The sequence below is a fragment of the Typha angustifolia genome, chromosome 8 (genome assembly GCF_048772165.1).
Source record: "Typha angustifolia cultivar Huaian chromosome 8, ASM4877216v1, whole genome shotgun sequence".
NCBI classification, from domain to species: domain Eukaryota; kingdom Viridiplantae; phylum Streptophyta; class Magnoliopsida; order Poales; family Typhaceae; genus Typha; species Typha angustifolia.
In genome coordinates, this window is record NC_133246.1 from 10929038 (window position 1) to 10942125 (window position 13088).

Here is a 13088-nt window from a genome sequence, read left to right on the forward strand (position 1 = left end):
AACCGAGCAAAAAGTTATGACGTTACAAACTTTTTTACTATATTTATGTCTATATCATTCTCACTTAACTGCGGAGTACTGATAAGATCCGGTGAACACATTTAACAGGAGAATGAGGCTCAATAAGAGTTACCTCGGCGACGGGGAGTGGGGTGCAACACAAAGACTTCCCAAGGGTCACCAAAAGTCCGCATTTTACATCTCCGGCACACAGCACACAGGTGACACCGCTAAACGCATTTAAGAGGAGAAGGAGTTAGCTCGGCGACGGGGACTTTGGCATCTCCGGCACGCCGCGCACGGGTGAGATGACCGGAAGAGGCAAAAAGAGTGGGGGTGCAACACGAGGACTTCCCAGGGGGTCACCCATCCTAGTACTACTCTCGCCCAAGCACGCTTAACTGCGGAGTTCTGATGGGATCCGGTGCATTAGTGCTAGTATGATCGCACCCGAAGGATTGACACCGCTAAACGCATTTAAGAGGAGAAGGAGTTAGCTCGGCGACGGGGACTTTGGCATCTCCGGCACGCCGCGCACGGGTGAGATGACCGGAAGAGGCAAAAAGAGTGGGGGTGCAACACGAGGACTTCCCAGGGGGTCACCCATCCTAGTACTACTCTCGCCCAAGCACGCTTAACTGCGGAGTTCTGATGGGATCCGGTGCATTAGTGCTAGTATGATCGCACCCGAAGGATTGACACCGCTAAACGCATTTAAGAGGAGAAGGAGTTAGCTCGGCGACGGGGACTTTGGCATCTCCGGCACGCCGCGCACGGGTGAGATGACCGGAAGAGGCAAAAAGAGTGGGGGTGCAACACGAGGACTTCCCAGGGGGTCACCCATCCTAGTACTACTCTCGCCCAAGCACGCTTAACTGCGGAGTTCTGATGGGATCCGGTGCATTAGTGCTAGTATGATCGCACCCGAAGGATTGACACCGCTAAACGCATTTAAGAGGAGAAGGAGTTAGCTCGGCGACGGGGACTTTGGCATCTCCGGCACGCCGCGCACGGGTGAGATGACCGGAAGAGGCAAAAAGAGTGGGGGTGCAACACGAGGACTTCCCAGGGGGTCACCCATCCTAGTACTACTCTCGCCCAAGCACGCTTAACTGCGGAGTTCTGATGGGATCCGGTGCATTAGTGCTAGTATGATCGCACCCGAAGGATTGACACCGCTAAACGCATTTAAGAGGAGAAGGAGTTAGCTCGGCGACGGGGACTTTGGCATCTCCGGCACGCCGCGCACGGGTGAGATGACCGGAAGAGGCAAAAAGAGTGGGGGTGCAACACGAGGACTTCCCAGGGGGTCACCCATCCTAGTACTACTCTCGCCCAAGCACGCTTAACTGCGGAGTTCTGATGGGATCCGGTGCATTAGTGCTAGTATGATCGCACCCGAAGGATTGACACCGCTAAACGCATTTAAGAGGAGAAGGAGTTAGCTCGGCGACGGGGACTTTGGCATCTCCGGCACGCCGCGCACGGGTGAGATGACCGGAAGAGGCAAAAAGAGTGGGGGTGCAACACGAGGACTTCCCAGGGGGTCACCCATCCTAGTACTACTCTCGCCCAAGCACGCTTAACTGCGGAGTTCTGATGGGATCCGGTGCATTAGTGCTAGTATGATCGCACCCGAAGGATTGACACCGCTAAACGCATTTAAGAGGAGAAGGAGTTAGCTCGGCGACGGGGACTTTGGCATCTCCGGCACGCCGCGCACGGGTGAGATGACCGGAAGAGGCAAAAAGAGTGGGGGTGCAACACGAGGACTTCCCAGGGGGTCACCCATCCTAGTACTACTCTCGCCCAAGCACGCTTAACTGCGGAGTTCTGATGGGATCCGGTGCATTAGTGCTAGTATGATCGCACCCGAAGGATTGACACCGCTAAACGCATTTAAGAGGAGAAGGAGTTAGCTCGGCGACGGGGACTTTGGCATCTCCGGCACGCCGCGCACGGGTGAGATGACCGGAAGAGGCAAAAAGAGTGGGGGTGCAACACGAGGACTTCCCAGGGGGTCACCCATCCTAGTACTACTCTCGCCCAAGCACGCTTAACTGCGGAGTTCTGATGGGATCCGGTGCATTAGTGCTAGTATGATCGCACCCGAAGGATTGACACCGCTAAACGCATTTAAGAGGAGAAGGAGTTAGCTCGGCGACGGGGACTTTGGCATCTCCGGCACGCCGCGCACGGGTGAGATGACCGGAAGAGGCAAAAAGAGTGGGGGTGCAACACGAGGACTTCCCAGGGGGTCACCCATCCTAGTACTACTCTCGCCCAAGCACGCTTAACTGCGGAGTTCTGATGGGATCCGGTGCATTAGTGCTAGTATGATCGCACCCGAAGGATTGACACCGCTAAACGCATTTAAGAGGAGAAGGAGTTAGCTCGGCGACGGGGACTTTGGCATCTCCGGCACGCCGCGCACGGGTGAGATGACCGGAAGAGGCAAAAAGAGTGGGGGTGCAACACGAGGACTTCCCAGGGGGTCACCCATCCTAGTACTACTCTCGCCCAAGCACGCTTAACTGCGGAGTTCTGATGGGATCCGGTGCATTAGTGCTAGTATGATCGCACCCGAAGGATTGACACCGCTAAACGCATTTAAGAGGAGAAGGAGTTAGCTCGGCGACGGGGACTTTGGCATCTCCGGCACGCCGCGCACGGGTGAGATGACCGGAAGAGGCAAAAAGAGTGGGGGTGCAACACGAGGACTTCCCAGGGGGTCACCCATCCTAGTACTACTCTCGCCCAAGCACGCTTAACTGCGGAGTTCTGATGGGATCCGGTGCATTAGTGCTAGTATGATCGCACCCGAAGGATTGACACCGCTAAACGCATTTAAGAGGAGAAGGAGTTAGCTCGGCGACGGGGACTTTGGCATCTCCGGCACGCCGCGCACGGGTGAGATGACCGGAAGAGGCAAAAAGAGTGGGGGTGCAACACGAGGACTTCCCAGGGGGTCACCCATCCTAGTACTACTCTCGCCCAAGCACGCTTAACTGCGGAGTTCTGATGGGATCCGGTGCATTAGTGCTAGTATGATCGCACCCGAAGGATTGACACCGCTAAACGCATTTAAGAGGAGAAGGAGTTAGCTCGGCGACGGGGACTTTGGCATCTCCGGCACGCCGCGCACGGGTGAGATGACCGGAAGAGGCAAAAAGAGTGGGGGTGCAACACGAGGACTTCCCAGGGGGTCACCCATCCTAGTACTACTCTCGCCCAAGCACGCTTAACTGCGGAGTTCTGATGGGATCCGGTGCATTAGTGCTAGTATGATCGCACCCGAAGGATTGACACCGCTAAACGCATTTAAGAGGAGAAGGAGTTAGCTCGGCGACGGGGACTTTGGCATCTCCGGCACGCCGCGCACGGGTGAGATGACCGGAAGAGGCAAAAAGAGTGGGGGTGCAACACGAGGACTTCCCAGGGGGTCACCCATCCTAGTACTACTCTCGCCCAAGCACGCTTAACTGCGGAGTTCTGATGGGATCCGGTGCATTAGTGCTAGTATGATCGCACCCGAAGGATTGACACCGCTAAACGCATTTAAGAGGAGAAGGAGTTAGCTCGGCGACGGGGACTTTGGCATCTCCGGCACGCCGCGCACGGGTGAGATGACCGGAAGAGGCAAAAAGAGTGGGGGTGCAACACGAGGACTTCCCAGGGGGTCACCCATCCTAGTACTACTCTCGCCCAAGCACGCTTAACTGCGGAGTTCTGATGGGATCCGGTGCATTAGTGCTAGTATGATCGCACCCGAAGGATTGACACCGCTAAACGCATTTAAGAGGAGAAGGAGTTAGCTCGGCGACGGGGACTTTGGCATCTCCGGCACGCCGCGCACGGGTGAGATGACCGGAAGAGGCAAAAAGAGTGGGGGTGCAACACGAGGACTTCCCAGGGGGTCACCCATCCTAGTACTACTCTCGCCCAAGCACGCTTAACTGCGGAGTTCTGATGGGATCCGGTGCATTAGTGCTAGTATGATCGCACCCGAAGGATTGACACCGCTAAACGCATTTAAGAGGAGAAGGAGTTAGCTCGGCGACGGGGACTTTGGCATCTCCGGCACGCCGCGCACGGGTGAGATGACCGGAAGAGGCAAAAAGAGTGGGGGTGCAACACGAGGACTTCCCAGGGGGTCACCCATCCTAGTACTACTCTCGCCCAAGCACGCTTAACTGCGGAGTTCTGATGGGATCCGGTGCATTAGTGCTAGTATGATCGCACCCGAAGGATTGACACCGCTAAACGCATTTAAGAGGAGAAGGAGTTAGCTCGGCGACGGGGACTTTGGCATCTCCGGCACGCCGCGCACGGGTGAGATGACCGGAAGAGGCAAAAAGAGTGGGGGTGCAACACGAGGACTTCCCAGGGGGTCACCCATCCTAGTACTACTCTCGCCCAAGCACGCTTAACTGCGGAGTTCTGATGGGATCCGGTGCATTAGTGCTAGTATGATCGCACCCGAAGGATTGACACCGCTAAACGCATTTAAGAGGAGAAGGAGTTAGCTCGGCGACGGGGACTTTGGCATCTCCGGCACGCCGCGCACGGGTGAGATGACCGGAAGAGGCAAAAAGAGTGGGGGTGCAACACGAGGACTTCCCAGGGGGTCACCCATCCTAGTACTACTCTCGCCCAAGCACGCTTAACTGCGGAGTTCTGATGGGATCCGGTGCATTAGTGCTAGTATGATCGCACCCGAAGGATTGACACCGCTAAACGCATTTAAGAGGAGAAGGAGTTAGCTCGGCGACGGGGACTTTGGCATCTCCGGCACGCCGCGCACGGGTGAGATGACCGGAAGAGGCAAAAAGAGTGGGGGTGCAACACGAGGACTTCCCAGGGGGTCACCCATCCTAGTACTACTCTCGCCCAAGCACGCTTAACTGCGGAGTTCTGATGGGATCCGGTGCATTAGTGCTAGTATGATCGCACCCGAAGGATTGACACCGCTAAACGCATTTAAGAGGAGAAGGAGTTAGCTCGGCGACGGGGACTTTGGCATCTCCGGCACGCCGCGCACGGGTGAGATGACCGGAAGAGGCAAAAAGAGTGGGGGTGCAACACGAGGACTTCCCAGGGGGTCACCCATCCTAGTACTACTCTCGCCCAAGCACGCTTAACTGCGGAGTTCTGATGGGATCCGGTGCATTAGTGCTAGTATGATCGCACCCGAAGGATTGACACCGCTAAACGCATTTAAGAGGAGAAGGAGTTAGCTCGGCGACGGGGACTTTGGCATCTCCGGCACGCCGCGCACGGGTGAGATGACCGGAAGAGGCAAAAAGAGTGGGGGTGCAACACGAGGACTTCCCAGGGGGTCACCCATCCTAGTACTACTCTCGCCCAAGCACGCTTAACTGCGGAGTTCTGATGGGATCCGGTGCATTAGTGCTAGTATGATCGCACCCGAAGGATTGACACCGCTAAACGCATTTAAGAGGAGAAGGAGTTAGCTCGGCGACGGGGACTTTGGCATCTCCGGCACGCCGCGCACGGGTGAGATGACCGGAAGAGGCAAAAAGAGTGGGGGTGCAACACGAGGACTTCCCAGGGGGTCACCCATCCTAGTACTACTCTCGCCCAAGCACGCTTAACTGCGGAGTTCTGATGGGATCCGGTGCATTAGTGCTAGTATGATCGCACCCGAAGGATTGACACCGCTAAACGCATTTAAGAGGAGAAGGAGTTAGCTCGGCGACGGGGACTTTGGCATCTCCGGCACGCCGCGCACGGGTGAGATGACCGGAAGAGGCAAAAAGAGTGGGGGTGCAACACGAGGACTTCCCAGGGGGTCACCCATCCTAGTACTACTCTCGCCCAAGCACGCTTAACTGCGGAGTTCTGATGGGATCCGGTGCATTAGTGCTAGTATGATCGCACCCGAAGGATTGACACCGCTAAACGCATTTAAGAGGAGAAGGAGTTAGCTCGGCGACGGGGACTTTGGCATCTCCGGCACGCCGCGCACGGGTGAGATGACCGGAAGAGGCAAAAAGAGTGGGGGTGCAACACGAGGACTTCCCAGGGGGTCACCCATCCTAGTACTACTCTCGCCCAAGCACGCTTAACTGCGGAGTTCTGATGGGATCCGGTGCATTAGTGCTAGTATGATCGCACCCGAAGGATTGACACCGCTAAACGCATTTAAGAGGAGAAGGAGTTAGCTCGGCGACGGGGACTTTGGCATCTCCGGCACGCCGCGCACGGGTGAGATGACCGGAAGAGGCAAAAAGAGTGGGGGTGCAACACGAGGACTTCCCAGGGGGTCACCCATCCTAGTACTACTCTCGCCCAAGCACGCTTAACTGCGGAGTTCTGATGGGATCCGGTGCATTAGTGCTAGTATGATCGCACCCGAAGGATTGACACCGCTAAACGCATTTAAGAGGAGAAGGAGTTAGCTCGGCGACGGGGACTTTGGCATCTCCGGCACGCCGCGCACGGGTGAGATGACCGGAAGAGGCAAAAAGAGTGGGGGTGCAACACGAGGACTTCCCAGGGGGTCACCCATCCTAGTACTACTCTCGCCCAAGCACGCTTAACTGCGGAGTTCTGATGGGATCCGGTGCATTAGTGCTAGTATGATCGCACCCGAAGGATTGACACCGCTAAACGCATTTAAGAGGAGAAGGAGTTAGCTCGGCGACGGGGACTTTGGCATCTCCGGCACGCCGCGCACGGGTGAGATGACCGGAAGAGGCAAAAAGAGTGGGGGTGCAACACGAGGACTTCCCAGGGGGTCACCCATCCTAGTACTACTCTCGCCCAAGCACGCTTAACTGCGGAGTTCTGATGGGATCCGGTGCATTAGTGCTAGTATGATCGCACCCGAAGGATTGACACCGCTAAACGCATTTAAGAGGAGAAGGAGTTAGCTCGGCGACGGGGACTTTGGCATCTCCGGCACGCCGCGCACGGGTGAGATGACCGGAAGAGGCAAAAAGAGTGGGGGTGCAACACGAGGACTTCCCAGGGGGTCACCCATCCTAGTACTACTCTCGCCCAAGCACGCTTAACTGCGGAGTTCTGATGGGATCCGGTGCATTAGTGCTAGTATGATCGCACCCGAAGGATTGACACCGCTAAACGCATTTAAGAGGAGAAGGAGTTAGCTCGGCGACGGGGACTTTGGCATCTCCGGCACGCCGCGCACGGGTGAGATGACCGGAAGAGGCAAAAAGAGTGGGGGTGCAACACGAGGACTTCCCAGGGGGTCACCCATCCTAGTACTACTCTCGCCCAAGCACGCTTAACTGCGGAGTTCTGATGGGATCCGGTGCATTAGTGCTAGTATGATCGCACCCGAAGGATTGACACCGCTAAACGCATTTAAGAGGAGAAGGAGTTAGCTCGGCGACGGGGACTTTGGCATCTCCGGCACGCCGCGCACGGGTGAGATGACCGGAAGAGGCAAAAAGAGTGGGGGTGCAACACGAGGACTTCCCAGGGGGTCACCCATCCTAGTACTACTCTCGCCCAAGCACGCTTAACTGCGGAGTTCTGATGGGATCCGGTGCATTAGTGCTAGTATGATCGCACCCGAAGGATTGACACCGCTAAACGCATTTAAGAGGAGAAGGAGTTAGCTCGGCGACGGGGACTTTGGCATCTCCGGCACGCCGCGCACGGGTGAGATGACCGGAAGAGGCAAAAAGAGTGGGGGTGCAACACGAGGACTTCCCAGGGGGTCACCCATCCTAGTACTACTCTCGCCCAAGCACGCTTAACTGCGGAGTTCTGATGGGATCCGGTGCATTAGTGCTAGTATGATCGCACCCGAAGGATTGACACCGCTAAACGCATTTAAGAGGAGAAGGAGTTAGCTCGGCGACGGGGACTTTGGCATCTCCGGCACGCCGCGCACGGGTGAGATGACCGGAAGAGGCAAAAAGAGTGGGGGTGCAACACGAGGACTTCCCAGGGGGTCACCCATCCTAGTACTACTCTCGCCCAAGCACGCTTAACTGCGGAGTTCTGATGGGATCCGGTGCATTAGTGCTAGTATGATCGCACCCGAAGGATTGACACCGCTAAACGCATTTAAGAGGAGAAGGAGTTAGCTCGGCGACGGGGACTTTGGCATCTCCGGCACGCCGCGCACGGGTGAGATGACCGGAAGAGGCAAAAAGAGTGGGGGTGCAACACGAGGACTTCCCAGGGGGTCACCCATCCTAGTACTACTCTCGCCCAAGCACGCTTAACTGCGGAGTTCTGATGGGATCCGGTGCATTAGTGCTAGTATGATCGCACCCGAAGGATTGACACCGCTAAACGCATTTAAGAGGAGAAGGAGTTAGCTCGGCGACGGGGACTTTGGCATCTCCGGCACGCCGCGCACGGGTGAGATGACCGGAAGAGGCAAAAAGAGTGGGGGTGCAACACGAGGACTTCCCAGGGGGTCACCCATCCTAGTACTACTCTCGCCCAAGCACGCTTAACTGCGGAGTTCTGATGGGATCCGGTGCATTAGTGCTAGTATGATCGCACCCGAAGGATTGACACCGCTAAACGCATTTAAGAGGAGAAGGAGTTAGCTCGGCGACGGGGACTTTGGCATCTCCGGCACGCCGCGCACGGGTGAGATGACCGGAAGAGGCAAAAAGAGTGGGGGTGCAACACGAGGACTTCCCAGGGGGTCACCCATCCTAGTACTACTCTCGCCCAAGCACGCTTAACTGCGGAGTTCTGATGGGATCCGGTGCATTAGTGCTAGTATGATCGCACCCGAAGGATTGACACCGCTAAACGCATTTAAGAGGAGAAGGAGTTAGCTCGGCGACGGGGACTTTGGCATCTCCGGCACGCCGCGCACGGGTGAGATGACCGGAAGAGGCAAAAAGAGTGGGGGTGCAACACGAGGACTTCCCAGGGGGTCACCCATCCTAGTACTACTCTCGCCCAAGCACGCTTAACTGCGGAGTTCTGATGGGATCCGGTGCATTAGTGCTAGTATGATCGCACCCGAAGGATTGACACCGCTAAACGCATTTAAGAGGAGAAGGAGTTAGCTCGGCGACGGGGACTTTGGCATCTCCGGCACGCCGCGCACGGGTGAGATGACCGGAAGAGGCAAAAAGAGTGGGGGTGCAACACGAGGACTTCCCAGGGGGTCACCCATCCTAGTACTACTCTCGCCCAAGCACGCTTAACTGCGGAGTTCTGATGGGATCCGGTGCATTAGTGCTAGTATGATCGCACCCGAAGGATTGACACCGCTAAACGCATTTAAGAGGAGAAGGAGTTAGCTCGGCGACGGGGACTTTGGCATCTCCGGCACGCCGCGCACGGGTGAGATGACCGGAAGAGGCAAAAAGAGTGGGGGTGCAACACGAGGACTTCCCAGGGGGTCACCCATCCTAGTACTACTCTCGCCCAAGCACGCTTAACTGCGGAGTTCTGATGGGATCCGGTGCATTAGTGCTAGTATGATCGCACCCGAAGGATTGACACCGCTAAACGCATTTAAGAGGAGAAGGAGTTAGCTCGGCGACGGGGACTTTGGCATCTCCGGCACGCCGCGCACGGGTGAGATGACCGGAAGAGGCAAAAAGAGTGGGGGTGCAACACGAGGACTTCCCAGGGGGTCACCCATCCTAGTACTACTCTCGCCCAAGCACGCTTAACTGCGGAGTTCTGATGGGATCCGGTGCATTAGTGCTAGTATGATCGCACCCGAAGGATTGACACCGCTAAACGCATTTAAGAGGAGAAGGAGTTAGCTCGGCGACGGGGACTTTGGCATCTCCGGCACGCCGCGCACGGGTGAGATGACCGGAAGAGGCAAAAAGAGTGGGGGTGCAACACGAGGACTTCCCAGGGGGTCACCCATCCTAGTACTACTCTCGCCCAAGCACGCTTAACTGCGGAGTTCTGATGGGATCCGGTGCATTAGTGCTAGTATGATCGCACCCGAAGGATTGACACCGCTAAACGCATTTAAGAGGAGAAGGAGTTAGCTCGGCGACGGGGACTTTGGCATCTCCGGCACGCCGCGCACGGGTGAGATGACCGGAAGAGGCAAAAAGAGTGGGGGTGCAACACGAGGACTTCCCAGGGGGTCACCCATCCTAGTACTACTCTCGCCCAAGCACGCTTAACTGCGGAGTTCTGATGGGATCCGGTGCATTAGTGCTAGTATGATCGCACCCGAAGGATTGACACCGCTAAACGCATTTAAGAGGAGAAGGAGTTAGCTCGGCGACGGGGACTTTGGCATCTCCGGCACGCCGCGCACGGGTGAGATGACCGGAAGAGGCAAAAAGAGTGGGGGTGCAACACGAGGACTTCCCAGGGGGTCACCCATCCTAGTACTACTCTCGCCCAAGCACGCTTAACTGCGGAGTTCTGATGGGATCCGGTGCATTAGTGCTAGTATGATCGCACCCGAAGGATTGACACCGCTAAACGCATTTAAGAGGAGAAGGAGTTAGCTCGGCGACGGGGACTTTGGCATCTCCGGCACGCCGCGCACGGGTGAGATGACCGGAAGAGGCAAAAAGAGTGGGGGTGCAACACGAGGACTTCCCAGGGGGTCACCCATCCTAGTACTACTCTCGCCCAAGCACGCTTAACTGCGGAGTTCTGATGGGATCCGGTGCATTAGTGCTAGTATGATCGCACCCGAAGGATTGACACCGCTAAACGCATTTAAGAGGAGAAGGAGTTAGCTCGGCGACGGGGACTTTGGCATCTCCGGCACGCCGCGCACGGGTGAGATGACCGGAAGAGGCAAAAAGAGTGGGGGTGCAACACGAGGACTTCCCAGGGGGTCACCCATCCTAGTACTACTCTCGCCCAAGCACGCTTAACTGCGGAGTTCTGATGGGATCCGGTGCATTAGTGCTAGTATGATCGCACCCGAAGGATTGACACCGCTAAACGCATTTAAGAGGAGAAGGAGTTAGCTCGGCGACGGGGACTTTGGCATCTCCGGCACGCCGCGCACGGGTGAGATGACCGGAAGAGGCAAAAAGAGTGGGGGTGCAACACGAGGACTTCCCAGGGGGTCACCCATCCTAGTACTACTCTCGCCCAAGCACGCTTAACTGCGGAGTTCTGATGGGATCCGGTGCATTAGTGCTAGTATGATCGCACCCGAAGGATTGACACCGCTAAACGCATTTAAGAGGAGAAGGAGTTAGCTCGGCGACGGGGACTTTGGCATCTCCGGCACGCCGCGCACGGGTGAGATGACCGGAAGAGGCAAAAAGAGTGGGGGTGCAACACGAGGACTTCCCAGGGGGTCACCCATCCTAGTACTACTCTCGCCCAAGCACGCTTAACTGCGGAGTTCTGATGGGATCCGGTGCATTAGTGCTAGTATGATCGCACCCGAAGGATTGACACCGCTAAACGCATTTAAGAGGAGAAGGAGTTAGCTCGGCGACGGGGACTTTGGCATCTCCGGCACGCCGCGCACGGGTGAGATGACCGGAAGAGGCAAAAAGAGTGGGGGTGCAACACGAGGACTTCCCAGGGGGTCACCCATCCTAGTACTACTCTCGCCCAAGCACGCTTAACTGCGGAGTTCTGATGGGATCCGGTGCATTAGTGCTAGTATGATCGCACCCGAAGGATTGACACCGCTAAACGCATTTAAGAGGAGAAGGAGTTAGCTCGGCGACGGGGACTTTGGCATCTCCGGCACGCCGCGCACGGGTGAGATGACCGGAAGAGGCAAAAAGAGTGGGGGTGCAACACGAGGACTTCCCAGGGGGTCACCCATCCTAGTACTACTCTCGCCCAAGCACGCTTAACTGCGGAGTTCTGATGGGATCCGGTGCATTAGTGCTAGTATGATCGCACCCGAAGGATTGACACCGCTAAACGCATTTAAGAGGAGAAGGAGTTAGCTCGGCGACGGGGACTTTGGCATCTCCGGCACGCCGCGCACGGGTGAGATGACCGGAAGAGGCAAAAAGAGTGGGGGTGCAACACGAGGACTTCCCACGCGCACGGGTGAGATGACCGGAAGAGGCAAAAAGAGTGGGGGTGCAACACGAGGACTTCCCAGGGGGTCACCCATCCTAGTACTACTCTCGCCCAAGCACGCTTAACTGCGGAGTTCTGATGGGATCCGGTGCATTAGTGCTAGTATGATCGCACCCGAAGGATTGACACCGCTAAACGCATTTAAGAGGAGAAGGAGTTAGCTCGGCGACGGGGACTTTGGCATCTCCGGCACGCCGCGCACGGGTGAGATGACCGGAAGAGGCAAAAAGAGTGGGGGTGCAACACGAGGACTTCCCAGGGGGTCACCCATCCTAGTACTACTCTCGCCCAAGCACGCTTAACTGCGGAGTTCTGATGGGATCCGGTGCATTAGTGCTAGTATGATCGCACCCGAAGGATTGACACCGCTAAACGCATTTAAGAGGAGAAGGAGTTAGCTCGGCGACGGGGACTTTGGCATCTCCGGCACGCCGCGCACGGGTGAGATGACCGGAAGAGGCAGGGGTCACCCATCCTAGTACTACTCTCGCCCAAGCACGCTTAACTGCGGAGTTCTGATGGGATCCGGTGCATTAGTGCTAGTATGATCGCACCCGAAGGATTGACACCGCTAAACGCATTTAAGAGGAGAAGGAGTTAGCTCGGCGACGGGGACTTTGGCATCTCCGGCACGCCGCGCACGGGTGAGATGACCGGAAGAGGCAAAAAGAGTGGGGGTGCAACACGAGGACTTCCCAGGGGGTCACCCATCCTAGTACTACTCTCGCCCAAGCACGCTTAACTGCGGAGTTCTGATGGGATCCGGTGCATTAGTGCTAGTATGATCGCACCCGAAGGATTGACACCGCTAAACGCATTTAAGAGGAGAAGGAGTTAGCTCGGCGACGGGGACTTTGGCATCTCCGGCACGCCGCGCACGGGTGAGATGACCGGAAGAGGCAAAAAGAGTGGGGGTGCAACACGAGGACTTCCCAGGGGGTCACCCATCCTAGTACTACTCTCGCCCAAGCACGCTTAACTGCGGAGTTCTGATGGGATCCGGTGCATTAGTGCTAGTATGATCGCACCCGAAGGATTGACACCGCTAAACGCATTTAAGAGGAGAAGGAGTTAGC

At 56.7% G+C, this 13088-nt stretch overlaps 53 non-coding genes and 1 pseudogene across 53 annotated transcripts; all 54 read right to left on the bottom strand.

Moving 5' to 3' along the window:
* Positions 1–333: 333 nt before the first annotated feature.
* On the bottom strand, positions 334–452 carry LOC140766265 (5S ribosomal RNA). The gene has a single exon (XR_012105311.1). It is a non-coding gene; the product is annotated as a 5S ribosomal RNA (ribosomal RNA).
* A 118-nt stretch (positions 453–570) lies between these two features.
* Positions 571–689, bottom strand: LOC140766366 (5S ribosomal RNA). The gene has a single exon (XR_012105405.1). It is a non-coding gene; the product is annotated as a 5S ribosomal RNA (ribosomal RNA).
* Positions 690–807: 118 nt separating this feature from the next.
* LOC140766377 (5S ribosomal RNA) lies at positions 808–926 on the bottom strand. The gene has a single exon (XR_012105416.1). It is a non-coding gene; the product is annotated as a 5S ribosomal RNA (ribosomal RNA).
* Positions 927–1044: 118 nt separating this feature from the next.
* LOC140766388 (5S ribosomal RNA) lies at positions 1045–1163 on the bottom strand. Its single transcript, XR_012105427.1, has one exon. It is a non-coding gene; the product is annotated as a 5S ribosomal RNA (ribosomal RNA).
* Positions 1164–1281: 118 nt separating this feature from the next.
* Positions 1282–1400, bottom strand: LOC140766401 (5S ribosomal RNA). The gene has a single exon (XR_012105439.1). It is a non-coding gene; the product is annotated as a 5S ribosomal RNA (ribosomal RNA).
* Positions 1401–1518: 118 nt separating this feature from the next.
* Positions 1519–1637, bottom strand: LOC140766271 (5S ribosomal RNA). Its single transcript, XR_012105317.1, has one exon. It is a non-coding gene; the product is annotated as a 5S ribosomal RNA (ribosomal RNA).
* Positions 1638–1755: 118 nt separating this feature from the next.
* Positions 1756–1874, bottom strand: LOC140766282 (5S ribosomal RNA). Its single transcript, XR_012105329.1, has one exon. It is a non-coding gene; the product is annotated as a 5S ribosomal RNA (ribosomal RNA).
* Positions 1875–1992: 118 nt separating this feature from the next.
* On the bottom strand, positions 1993–2111 carry LOC140766293 (5S ribosomal RNA). Its single transcript, XR_012105340.1, has one exon. It is a non-coding gene; the product is annotated as a 5S ribosomal RNA (ribosomal RNA).
* Positions 2112–2229: 118 nt separating this feature from the next.
* LOC140766304 (5S ribosomal RNA) lies at positions 2230–2348 on the bottom strand. The gene has a single exon (XR_012105351.1). It is a non-coding gene; the product is annotated as a 5S ribosomal RNA (ribosomal RNA).
* Positions 2349–2466: 118 nt separating this feature from the next.
* LOC140766316 (5S ribosomal RNA) lies at positions 2467–2585 on the bottom strand. Its single transcript, XR_012105362.1, has one exon. It is a non-coding gene; the product is annotated as a 5S ribosomal RNA (ribosomal RNA).
* Positions 2586–2703: 118 nt separating this feature from the next.
* On the bottom strand, positions 2704–2822 carry LOC140766328 (5S ribosomal RNA). Its single transcript, XR_012105373.1, has one exon. It is a non-coding gene; the product is annotated as a 5S ribosomal RNA (ribosomal RNA).
* Positions 2823–2940: 118 nt separating this feature from the next.
* On the bottom strand, positions 2941–3059 carry LOC140766340 (5S ribosomal RNA). The gene has a single exon (XR_012105384.1). It is a non-coding gene; the product is annotated as a 5S ribosomal RNA (ribosomal RNA).
* A 118-nt stretch (positions 3060–3177) lies between these two features.
* Positions 3178–3296, bottom strand: LOC140766351 (5S ribosomal RNA). The gene has a single exon (XR_012105391.1). It is a non-coding gene; the product is annotated as a 5S ribosomal RNA (ribosomal RNA).
* A 118-nt stretch (positions 3297–3414) lies between these two features.
* LOC140766360 (5S ribosomal RNA) lies at positions 3415–3533 on the bottom strand. The gene has a single exon (XR_012105399.1). It is a non-coding gene; the product is annotated as a 5S ribosomal RNA (ribosomal RNA).
* Positions 3534–3651: 118 nt separating this feature from the next.
* On the bottom strand, positions 3652–3770 carry LOC140766365 (5S ribosomal RNA). The gene has a single exon (XR_012105404.1). It is a non-coding gene; the product is annotated as a 5S ribosomal RNA (ribosomal RNA).
* Positions 3771–3888: 118 nt separating this feature from the next.
* LOC140766367 (5S ribosomal RNA) lies at positions 3889–4007 on the bottom strand. The gene has a single exon (XR_012105406.1). It is a non-coding gene; the product is annotated as a 5S ribosomal RNA (ribosomal RNA).
* A 118-nt stretch (positions 4008–4125) lies between these two features.
* Positions 4126–4244, bottom strand: LOC140766368 (5S ribosomal RNA). Its single transcript, XR_012105407.1, has one exon. It is a non-coding gene; the product is annotated as a 5S ribosomal RNA (ribosomal RNA).
* Positions 4245–4362: 118 nt separating this feature from the next.
* On the bottom strand, positions 4363–4481 carry LOC140766369 (5S ribosomal RNA). The gene has a single exon (XR_012105408.1). It is a non-coding gene; the product is annotated as a 5S ribosomal RNA (ribosomal RNA).
* Positions 4482–4599: 118 nt separating this feature from the next.
* LOC140766370 (5S ribosomal RNA) lies at positions 4600–4718 on the bottom strand. Its single transcript, XR_012105409.1, has one exon. It is a non-coding gene; the product is annotated as a 5S ribosomal RNA (ribosomal RNA).
* Positions 4719–4836: 118 nt separating this feature from the next.
* Positions 4837–4955, bottom strand: LOC140766371 (5S ribosomal RNA). Its single transcript, XR_012105410.1, has one exon. It is a non-coding gene; the product is annotated as a 5S ribosomal RNA (ribosomal RNA).
* Positions 4956–5073: 118 nt separating this feature from the next.
* On the bottom strand, positions 5074–5192 carry LOC140766372 (5S ribosomal RNA). The gene has a single exon (XR_012105411.1). It is a non-coding gene; the product is annotated as a 5S ribosomal RNA (ribosomal RNA).
* Positions 5193–5310: 118 nt separating this feature from the next.
* Positions 5311–5429, bottom strand: LOC140766373 (5S ribosomal RNA). The gene has a single exon (XR_012105412.1). It is a non-coding gene; the product is annotated as a 5S ribosomal RNA (ribosomal RNA).
* A 118-nt stretch (positions 5430–5547) lies between these two features.
* LOC140766374 (5S ribosomal RNA) lies at positions 5548–5666 on the bottom strand. The gene has a single exon (XR_012105413.1). It is a non-coding gene; the product is annotated as a 5S ribosomal RNA (ribosomal RNA).
* Positions 5667–5784: 118 nt separating this feature from the next.
* Positions 5785–5903, bottom strand: LOC140766375 (5S ribosomal RNA). Its single transcript, XR_012105414.1, has one exon. It is a non-coding gene; the product is annotated as a 5S ribosomal RNA (ribosomal RNA).
* Positions 5904–6021: 118 nt separating this feature from the next.
* Positions 6022–6140, bottom strand: LOC140766376 (5S ribosomal RNA). The gene has a single exon (XR_012105415.1). It is a non-coding gene; the product is annotated as a 5S ribosomal RNA (ribosomal RNA).
* Positions 6141–6258: 118 nt separating this feature from the next.
* LOC140766378 (5S ribosomal RNA) lies at positions 6259–6377 on the bottom strand. The gene has a single exon (XR_012105417.1). It is a non-coding gene; the product is annotated as a 5S ribosomal RNA (ribosomal RNA).
* Positions 6378–6495: 118 nt separating this feature from the next.
* On the bottom strand, positions 6496–6614 carry LOC140766379 (5S ribosomal RNA). The gene has a single exon (XR_012105418.1). It is a non-coding gene; the product is annotated as a 5S ribosomal RNA (ribosomal RNA).
* A 118-nt stretch (positions 6615–6732) lies between these two features.
* Positions 6733–6851, bottom strand: LOC140766380 (5S ribosomal RNA). The gene has a single exon (XR_012105419.1). It is a non-coding gene; the product is annotated as a 5S ribosomal RNA (ribosomal RNA).
* A 118-nt stretch (positions 6852–6969) lies between these two features.
* Positions 6970–7088, bottom strand: LOC140766381 (5S ribosomal RNA). The gene has a single exon (XR_012105420.1). It is a non-coding gene; the product is annotated as a 5S ribosomal RNA (ribosomal RNA).
* Positions 7089–7206: 118 nt separating this feature from the next.
* Positions 7207–7325, bottom strand: LOC140766382 (5S ribosomal RNA). Its single transcript, XR_012105421.1, has one exon. It is a non-coding gene; the product is annotated as a 5S ribosomal RNA (ribosomal RNA).
* A 118-nt stretch (positions 7326–7443) lies between these two features.
* On the bottom strand, positions 7444–7562 carry LOC140766383 (5S ribosomal RNA). The gene has a single exon (XR_012105422.1). It is a non-coding gene; the product is annotated as a 5S ribosomal RNA (ribosomal RNA).
* A 118-nt stretch (positions 7563–7680) lies between these two features.
* Positions 7681–7799, bottom strand: LOC140766384 (5S ribosomal RNA). Its single transcript, XR_012105423.1, has one exon. It is a non-coding gene; the product is annotated as a 5S ribosomal RNA (ribosomal RNA).
* A 118-nt stretch (positions 7800–7917) lies between these two features.
* LOC140766385 (5S ribosomal RNA) lies at positions 7918–8036 on the bottom strand. The gene has a single exon (XR_012105424.1). It is a non-coding gene; the product is annotated as a 5S ribosomal RNA (ribosomal RNA).
* Positions 8037–8154: 118 nt separating this feature from the next.
* LOC140766386 (5S ribosomal RNA) lies at positions 8155–8273 on the bottom strand. Its single transcript, XR_012105425.1, has one exon. It is a non-coding gene; the product is annotated as a 5S ribosomal RNA (ribosomal RNA).
* A 118-nt stretch (positions 8274–8391) lies between these two features.
* LOC140766387 (5S ribosomal RNA) lies at positions 8392–8510 on the bottom strand. The gene has a single exon (XR_012105426.1). It is a non-coding gene; the product is annotated as a 5S ribosomal RNA (ribosomal RNA).
* Positions 8511–8628: 118 nt separating this feature from the next.
* Positions 8629–8747, bottom strand: LOC140766389 (5S ribosomal RNA). Its single transcript, XR_012105428.1, has one exon. It is a non-coding gene; the product is annotated as a 5S ribosomal RNA (ribosomal RNA).
* Positions 8748–8865: 118 nt separating this feature from the next.
* Positions 8866–8984, bottom strand: LOC140766391 (5S ribosomal RNA). Its single transcript, XR_012105429.1, has one exon. It is a non-coding gene; the product is annotated as a 5S ribosomal RNA (ribosomal RNA).
* Positions 8985–9102: 118 nt separating this feature from the next.
* LOC140766392 (5S ribosomal RNA) lies at positions 9103–9221 on the bottom strand. The gene has a single exon (XR_012105430.1). It is a non-coding gene; the product is annotated as a 5S ribosomal RNA (ribosomal RNA).
* A 118-nt stretch (positions 9222–9339) lies between these two features.
* On the bottom strand, positions 9340–9458 carry LOC140766393 (5S ribosomal RNA). The gene has a single exon (XR_012105431.1). It is a non-coding gene; the product is annotated as a 5S ribosomal RNA (ribosomal RNA).
* A 118-nt stretch (positions 9459–9576) lies between these two features.
* On the bottom strand, positions 9577–9695 carry LOC140766394 (5S ribosomal RNA). Its single transcript, XR_012105432.1, has one exon. It is a non-coding gene; the product is annotated as a 5S ribosomal RNA (ribosomal RNA).
* A 118-nt stretch (positions 9696–9813) lies between these two features.
* On the bottom strand, positions 9814–9932 carry LOC140766395 (5S ribosomal RNA). The gene has a single exon (XR_012105433.1). It is a non-coding gene; the product is annotated as a 5S ribosomal RNA (ribosomal RNA).
* A 118-nt stretch (positions 9933–10050) lies between these two features.
* Positions 10051–10169, bottom strand: LOC140766397 (5S ribosomal RNA). The gene has a single exon (XR_012105434.1). It is a non-coding gene; the product is annotated as a 5S ribosomal RNA (ribosomal RNA).
* Positions 10170–10287: 118 nt separating this feature from the next.
* On the bottom strand, positions 10288–10406 carry LOC140766398 (5S ribosomal RNA). The gene has a single exon (XR_012105435.1). It is a non-coding gene; the product is annotated as a 5S ribosomal RNA (ribosomal RNA).
* Positions 10407–10524: 118 nt separating this feature from the next.
* LOC140766399 (5S ribosomal RNA) lies at positions 10525–10643 on the bottom strand. The gene has a single exon (XR_012105436.1). It is a non-coding gene; the product is annotated as a 5S ribosomal RNA (ribosomal RNA).
* A 118-nt stretch (positions 10644–10761) lies between these two features.
* LOC140766400 (5S ribosomal RNA) lies at positions 10762–10880 on the bottom strand. Its single transcript, XR_012105437.1, has one exon. It is a non-coding gene; the product is annotated as a 5S ribosomal RNA (ribosomal RNA).
* A 118-nt stretch (positions 10881–10998) lies between these two features.
* Positions 10999–11117, bottom strand: LOC140766402 (5S ribosomal RNA). The gene has a single exon (XR_012105440.1). It is a non-coding gene; the product is annotated as a 5S ribosomal RNA (ribosomal RNA).
* Positions 11118–11235: 118 nt separating this feature from the next.
* LOC140766403 (5S ribosomal RNA) lies at positions 11236–11354 on the bottom strand. The gene has a single exon (XR_012105441.1). It is a non-coding gene; the product is annotated as a 5S ribosomal RNA (ribosomal RNA).
* A 118-nt stretch (positions 11355–11472) lies between these two features.
* LOC140766404 (5S ribosomal RNA) lies at positions 11473–11591 on the bottom strand. Its single transcript, XR_012105442.1, has one exon. It is a non-coding gene; the product is annotated as a 5S ribosomal RNA (ribosomal RNA).
* A 118-nt stretch (positions 11592–11709) lies between these two features.
* On the bottom strand, positions 11710–11828 carry LOC140766405 (5S ribosomal RNA). The gene has a single exon (XR_012105443.1). It is a non-coding gene; the product is annotated as a 5S ribosomal RNA (ribosomal RNA).
* A 181-nt stretch (positions 11829–12009) lies between these two features.
* On the bottom strand, positions 12010–12128 carry LOC140766406 (5S ribosomal RNA). Its single transcript, XR_012105444.1, has one exon. It is a non-coding gene; the product is annotated as a 5S ribosomal RNA (ribosomal RNA).
* A 118-nt stretch (positions 12129–12246) lies between these two features.
* On the bottom strand, positions 12247–12365 carry LOC140766266 (5S ribosomal RNA). Its single transcript, XR_012105312.1, has one exon. It is a non-coding gene; the product is annotated as a 5S ribosomal RNA (ribosomal RNA).
* Positions 12366–12450: 85 nt separating this feature from the next.
* LOC140766349 (5S ribosomal RNA) lies at positions 12451–12568 on the bottom strand (annotated as a pseudogene).
* Positions 12569–12686: 118 nt separating this feature from the next.
* On the bottom strand, positions 12687–12805 carry LOC140766267 (5S ribosomal RNA). The gene has a single exon (XR_012105313.1). It is a non-coding gene; the product is annotated as a 5S ribosomal RNA (ribosomal RNA).
* Positions 12806–12923: 118 nt separating this feature from the next.
* On the bottom strand, positions 12924–13042 carry LOC140766268 (5S ribosomal RNA). Its single transcript, XR_012105314.1, has one exon. It is a non-coding gene; the product is annotated as a 5S ribosomal RNA (ribosomal RNA).
* Positions 13043–13088: the final 46 nt, after the last annotated feature.